This window comes from Corylus avellana, chromosome 6 (assembly GCF_965113065.1).
Source record: "Corylus avellana chromosome 6, dhCorAvel1.hap1.2, whole genome shotgun sequence".
NCBI lineage: Eukaryota > Viridiplantae > Streptophyta > Magnoliopsida > Fagales > Betulaceae > Corylus > Corylus avellana.
Genome location: NC_142495.1, coordinates 16,717,994 through 16,725,007, shown reverse-complemented (window position 1 = coordinate 16,725,007; position 7,014 = coordinate 16,717,994). Strand labels below are relative to the sequence as shown.

At 33.8% G+C, this 7,014-nt stretch overlaps 1 pseudogene; it reads left to right on the top strand.

Annotated features, from left to right (window-relative positions):
- The first annotated feature begins 112 nt into the window (after positions 1 to 112).
- Positions 113 to 7,014, top strand: part of LOC132187935 (isoflavone 3'-O-methyltransferase 4-like) — a 30,613-nt pseudogene continuing 23,711 nt past the window's right edge.

The window sequence follows — 7,014 nt, the reverse complement described above, 5'->3', positions numbered from 1 at the left end:
CCACCTTCATACGTACGGCTTATAAATTGATAAATATTTGATTAAACTTGCAAATATCTAAACAAATATATATAGAGCAGACTAGCTTCCATCATCACTCCAAGTTCCTATAATGGCTACCTCTCTAAAGAAATCGACCCCAAAAATTAATGAGAATGAAGAAGAGAGCTTCGTGTATGCACTGCAGGTGGCGGGCTCCCTTGTGGTGCCCATGACCTTGCGATCGGCCGTGGAGCTTGGCGTTTTTGAAATTCTAGCAAAAGCGGGTCCGGGAGCCAAGCTCTCCCCTACACAGATTGTTCAACAGATGCCAACCAAGAACCCCGAGGCACCCACGAGGTTGGACCGTATTCTGAGGATGCTGGCCACCCACTCTCTGTTTGGTTGCTCTGTGGCTGCTGATGACTCTGGATCTTTGCAAAGGCTTTATAGTATTTTTGATGTGTCTAAACACTTCGTCTGCAACGAAGATGGTGTCTCTTTGGGACCTTTCATGGCCTTGATTCACGACAAGGTCTTCTTAGATAGCTGGTCTGTTTTCTATTTTCACCTCCACTTTTTCTTCTTTTCCCACATTTTTCTGTTCATAATTAGTTTGTTTTCTTCTTTTGTTTTTTTCTTTTTTCCAAAAACAAAAAAAAAAAACAAAAAAAAACTAGTCGACGATCTTTCATCATATCAGTAAAATGGACATGTGAATCCATGGTTGAATTGGTAAAAGGAATGATTAAAAAATTGTTAGGAGAATGATGTATAACATGACTTTCTTTAAAATAGGTGGAGCAAATAAATTCAACATACTAACTATCCTCCATAGTACGTGAGATAAACTGGGTCTTTCTCAATAATAATTTTTTTTTGAAGATAATGATACTGATCTCATTAAAAGATGAAAGTCAAAATTAAGCATGAAGTTTATACAACACAGAGCAACATAAAACTCTGTCAAATCTTAACCAAAGCCAAGATGCGACTTCACCAACCTGCTAACCTATGTCTAATGTCAAATCTTTCAATACTAGATCAGATCTGCTCCAGGCAGATTTCAACTAATACATAGGTGTAGCCCATAACTAAACCCCCACAACCCAAGGCCAGGGGACTAACTCACATCCACAAGCCAATAGGCCAGGATGCCTTATTAAAAGAAAAAAACTATCGCTAACCCATGTACAAATATATTTAAGTAATAGATCTACTTCGAGTAGACTAGATCTAGGACATTAGTAGCTAAAAAACAATAACAAAAAAAAAAAACTAAATAATAATAATAAAAAAACTAAAAAACTTCACAAGCAGCAGTGAAGGAGCACGGCATCGTAAACATTCTCAGGAAGACACACCAAGGCTGATGAAGGCAATCAAATTTTAAAAAGATAAAACTAGATCTGGATCTAGATCTAGATCTACAACTTAGATCTAAAAATACACTCACCAGAAACGAAGACCAGAGAAGACATCGAGCACTGCTGCCAGAGAAAGGGGAGAAGGGAAGATCTACATCTAAATCTAGACCTTCTCTCCTTAAAGCTTTCTTTCACTACAAAAAACAGGTCATTTTCTGACGTGGCAAACATTGTCTGTTTTTTGCCACGTCAGTAAATGCTAACGTGCTAAAACTGGTACGTCAACAAATATTTTACTGACATGTCAAAAGTAACACGTCGGGATTTACTGACGTGTCAACTTTTGACACGTCAGTAAAATTTAATCAAATTTAATTTTTAAATAATTTATTTAAATAAAATTAAAATTTAAAAATTTCTGACGTGTCAACGTTCGACACGTCAGAAGTTTCTGACGTGTCTGACTAACACGTCAGAATTTTCTGACACATCAGAATTTTCTGACGTGTCAAACAAACATGTCAGAAACTGCTGACGTGTCACTTTGACACGTCAGCAGTTTTATTTTCATCTGTTTTCCTGTATTAGGAGCCATTTGTTTTCTGGGATTTGTTGGGTTTCTCTCGTTGACATCGCGAAATTTTTATTTCTGGGATTCTTGGGTTTCTTTGGGAGGTGTTGAGCGTTTTGGGTTGTGGCTTTACATTGCATTTGGCTGTTGATTGGTTGTTGGGAATCAGATGTATGATTTGTGTTTTGCTTCGTGGGTTTTATTGGAATTTGCAACAAAGGTTGGAATTTGGAAGGTTGTGCTTAGTTTCCATTGGAATTTGGAATTTGGAACTTATAAATTATATATATAGGATATTATATTTATAGGATATAAGTATAACTTATAATATATTATATATTATAATATATATATAAATCCTGACGTGTCAAGCTTGGCACGTCAGGATTTTCTGACATGCCAAGCTGGCACGTCAGGCGTGGCCTTGGGAAGGCCAGCAGGCACCCACGCCTCCATTACTTTTTTTTTGGTTTTCTCTCCCGCCTGGCCCTTCTTATTTCCCCAACTTTTTTCCTCTTCTTATTTTGAAATTCCCCACACTCTCTCTCCTCTCTCAATCTCCCTTATCTAGAGGAAGAAGAAAAAGAAAAGGTGAAGATAAAAAGAAGAGAAGCAGCAGATTGAAGAAAAGCAAAAGAAGAAGAAGAAAAAGGAAAGAAGACAGAAGCAGAAGAAAAAAAAATAAAAGGAGAAGAGAAGAAGAAGAAGAAGAGAAGATAAGAAGATTTTTTGGGTTTTTGAAAATTTGTTGGGTTTTGAGGTTTGGGTTTTTGATTTTTGATTTTTTAAAGACTTTTTCGGTTTGGGTTTTTGTAAATAGAGAAAAGAAGAGAGACAGTACCGAGAAAATGGAGAGCATGGAGACATGATCCAATTAGCAGATCTGCAGAAACAAATTGAAGAGAAAAAAAAGGAGAAAATGATCTTTTCTTTTCTCTGCAGATCTGCAGAGAAAAGAAAAGATCATTTTCTCCTTTTTTTTCTCTTGCAGAGAAAAGAAAAGAGAAATTGGCCCAGCTCCCTCATGCGTGAGGGAGCTGCGCCAATGTGAAATCTCTGCATGTGAGGGAGCCGTACAGAGATTTCAAATAAAATAATAAATTTTTTAATTAAAAAAAAAATCCAGAAAAAATTAAAAAAAAAATATATTTTTTTAATTAATTTTTTAAATTTCCTGACGGGTCACAAATTGACACGTCAGAAACTTTTCTGACGTGTCAAATTTGACCCGTCAGAAATTTCTGACGTGTCAAATTTAAAACGTCAGAAAATAATTTCTGACGTGTTAATTATAACACGTCAGAAATTTCTGACGGGTTAAAACTTGACACGTCAGAAATTTTCCATTTCTGACACTTATAATGTTCACGCGTGAAACACGTCAGAAAGGCCCCGTCATGAACGTTTTCTGACGTGTCAGACTACCTGACATGTCAGAAAACGTCCGTCAGAAAAAATTTAATTTTTTGTAGTGTTTTTTTGTTGCTTAAAGGAAGAGAGGAGGAGATGGTTTCTAGAGAGAAGGCAGAGTCTCTCCCCCTAGCAACAGTTTTCTGAAAGATAACAATTTCAATAATAATTTCTCAATATTCGTCCTAATTAAGTGCCTTTCTCTCTCTCTCTCTCTCTATCTATCATTACTATAAGAAGTTAGTCCCGCTTAGGAAAAAAAAAAAAAAAAAAGTAGTTTATGGATAAATTAATGACAAAGTTTTCTTCCAAAATTGGTTGGATAGGAATGACATAATTGGAAGAAATTCTATTAAAAAGGTATGTGGTCTTCCAACTTTGCATGTGTTTCTTACATACAAAATAGACACATAGCATTTTTATAGATTGGGTTGGAGAAAATCTTTGTCCATGTATAAATATGCTCTTAAATGACCATTTGCCCCCAAAAGCTTAAAATGATAGGAAAAAGGTAAATTTAATAATTTAATGAATACTTTACATCCCTCACATGTGGGCTTAAAGCTTTTTTTAATAGGTGAGGCTCAACACATATAATATTTCATTTAAATGGGGTGAATTGATAGAATCAAAATTTGAACTCATGACCTCTAGCTCTGATACTATATTAAGCTATTGGAAAAAGTGGTGATTTAAAATCGTATTAGAGCCAGAGGTTCTAACTTCGAATGTTGCCTTCGTCATTTATTACACATTTTAATTAAATATTCCACATGTTGAGTCTCGCTTATCAAAAATAGAGTTTGAGTTAGAACTTTTGTGCTTTTGATCTTTTATCAATGAATTTCGAAAGATTCCCGTTAAAAAAAAAAAAAAAAAAAAAAAAAGAATTTGAGTCCACACATGAGAGGAAGTGTTAAAGTATTGATTAAATTATTAAATGATTTCTTCCTATTAGCTTAAATTTTTAGAACAAGTGGCGATTTAACATATGTAAGAATTGAATGTCTCATACGACATAAAAAGACTATTAAACTCCAATGTTATAAGGTTATTTAATCATAATCCTATTAAACTATTAGGTTATTTAATCCATTTGTCAAATAAGAGAAGTGGTTTTTGTTTTAGCCTATACCCTATAAATTTACACAAAATATATCCATAAGTTTGGTGTAACTAATTAAGATGGTTAAGTGAAAGAACCTGTTTTGTAGTGTTTATATATACTTTCAAAATATAATAAATCATGATAATTAAGATGTTAGAATTTATAGAACATTAAGTTTACACATGTATCAGAGACGACTAAGTTGTAACTTTCATGAATTTCTATTGTACCAATATATTATTTTATACGTACGTATATTCTTATGCAAATCTGTTATAGAATTTATTTGTAATTAATTATGGCATGACCTTTTGAATTTTTCAATTGTCACTGTGCCAATGTTCATGATTTTTGTGTGAACTATAACATCTGTATACTCTATGATTTTAACGTGTTTGAAACTTATTACTATATAGAACTATTATTTTTATACCCTATAAAACATAAAGGAGAAATATATATATATATATATATATATATATATATATATATATATTTTGAGTGTTTTGTTTTGTTTTTGTTTTTTCTTTTAATTGGTGTTGCAAGTGTTTTTTTTTTTTTTTTTTTCTAATTAATTGGTGTTGCAAGTTGTTTGTTAATGTTTTGACTTTTTTAGTAGAAAAAAAAAAAAAAAAAACTTAAAGAGTGGATTATCAAACAATTCTTTTAAGCTAGTTGTTTGTTAATGTTTTGACTTTTTTAGAAGAAAGAAAAAAAAAAAAAAAAATTAAGAGTGGATTATCAAACAATTTTTTTAAGCTAGTCCACTTGATTCTAAAAATATTGCACAGTTATGCCTAAAGTGCTTTTGGTGTGCAAAGTTATCGGAGTGTTTTTTTTTTTTTTTTTTGACATGTCCGCACAAGAGAAGGAGGAGAGGGGATTCGAATTGGTGACCTCCACTTCATGAGGCGTAGTCCACAGCCAACTGAGCTACCTATTGGGGACAGCGGGGTGGTTACTAACCACTAATAATCATATAATCACATAGGCCAATTGCAGTTAGTGATTTTAGTGGTAGGCAAAAGCGGTTAATAACTGTGAACCAATTTATATATATATATAATAACAAACTACAATATTTGTTCCGCCATTTAATGCAATAGATATTTTTGAGTTTAAATGTTTAAATCCATCACATATTTGAAATAACAATATCGTTAAGCCTAACCCCCTTATATTACAATATTAATGTTTTCGAGTTTAAACTGCAAATTGGGATAAACAAATTAATTAGATCATAATTCGAACATGTAGGCTGCCTCTTCCACTACCTAATCTCTCTATCATTCATGTGAGCTTTGCTTGTCCTACAATTTGCGTTGGGTGATTGCTCTTGTGTCTGTTTATAATTAAGTGATTTTGACAAAATTAACCTAATACTAAATAAATAAATATAACTATTGCAAGATTTTTGTTTTACTTATAGTTGTTGTCATTGTTGAGTAACATCATGTGGTGCATGGGATAGCCAGTGTAGTGAATTCCAAACTACTAAAGTTTAATTGTTCTAGATTCTGGTACATTCTTTTATGAATTTATTGTGAAACTCATGATATATATATAGTTAAGATCTTGGAATTTATATAATATTTGTAGATTTATTTACAAAGTATTGCTCGTACAATCCAGTACTTGTGCTGATTCTGGTCCGAATTCATTGATAGGTCCCAACTGAAAGATGCAATTCTTGAGGGAGGAATTGCATTCAACAGAGTTCATGGCATGCAGGTCTTCGAGTACTTCGGGTTGGAGCCCAGGTTCAACCAGGTTTTTAACGCAGCCATGTTCAACCACACAACCAATGTTATTAAGAACATCCTTGACTCCTACAAAGGCTTCCAGCAACTCAAGCAATTGGTTGATGTCGGCGGCGGTCTAGGAGTCACTCTCAACTTGATCACTTCCAGATACCCCCATATCAAGGCCATTAATTTCGCCTTGCCCTATGTTATACAACATTGATGCAGCGTGGCTTAGTGGGCTGCAGCAAAGAACATCAATAAGTAGCGGATAAATAACTCCAGATCTAGATTTTATCAAAGATCTAAGAATTCTTCTAAAAACAGTAGATACTCTATAAAGTTTAAAGGAAAAGAGGAATAAACTCAACTCTGAGTATTCTCATTAATCAAAATCAGTAATAATCAACAAATGTCTTTCTCTGGAGGCTATAAGCATATATTTATAGCCCAAAACCCTAAACATAATAAAATATGACATAAATACTCCCAAAACCCTAAACCTAATAAACTAACACAATATTGACTCTCAAAACCCTAATCCCACTAAAACAAGGAAATAACGACGGCGTAACCTAATTAAAACACAGAAAATAGCATAAAGGTCCCGCGTGCGCTCGATTGCAACACGTGGGCGATTGATCGCAGACCGAGCGCTCGATTGCAATACTAGACGCCCGACTGTTATCCAATATGCATAAAAAATGCGCCACATTATCCTGGTTAATTTGCTCTTCATATATATATATACCAACAACGGAGGGGGAGGAAGCCCAGTATGCAAAATAATGCAGGGAGTAGGGGAAGGGGATAGTTATGCAAAAGAACATTTAAATC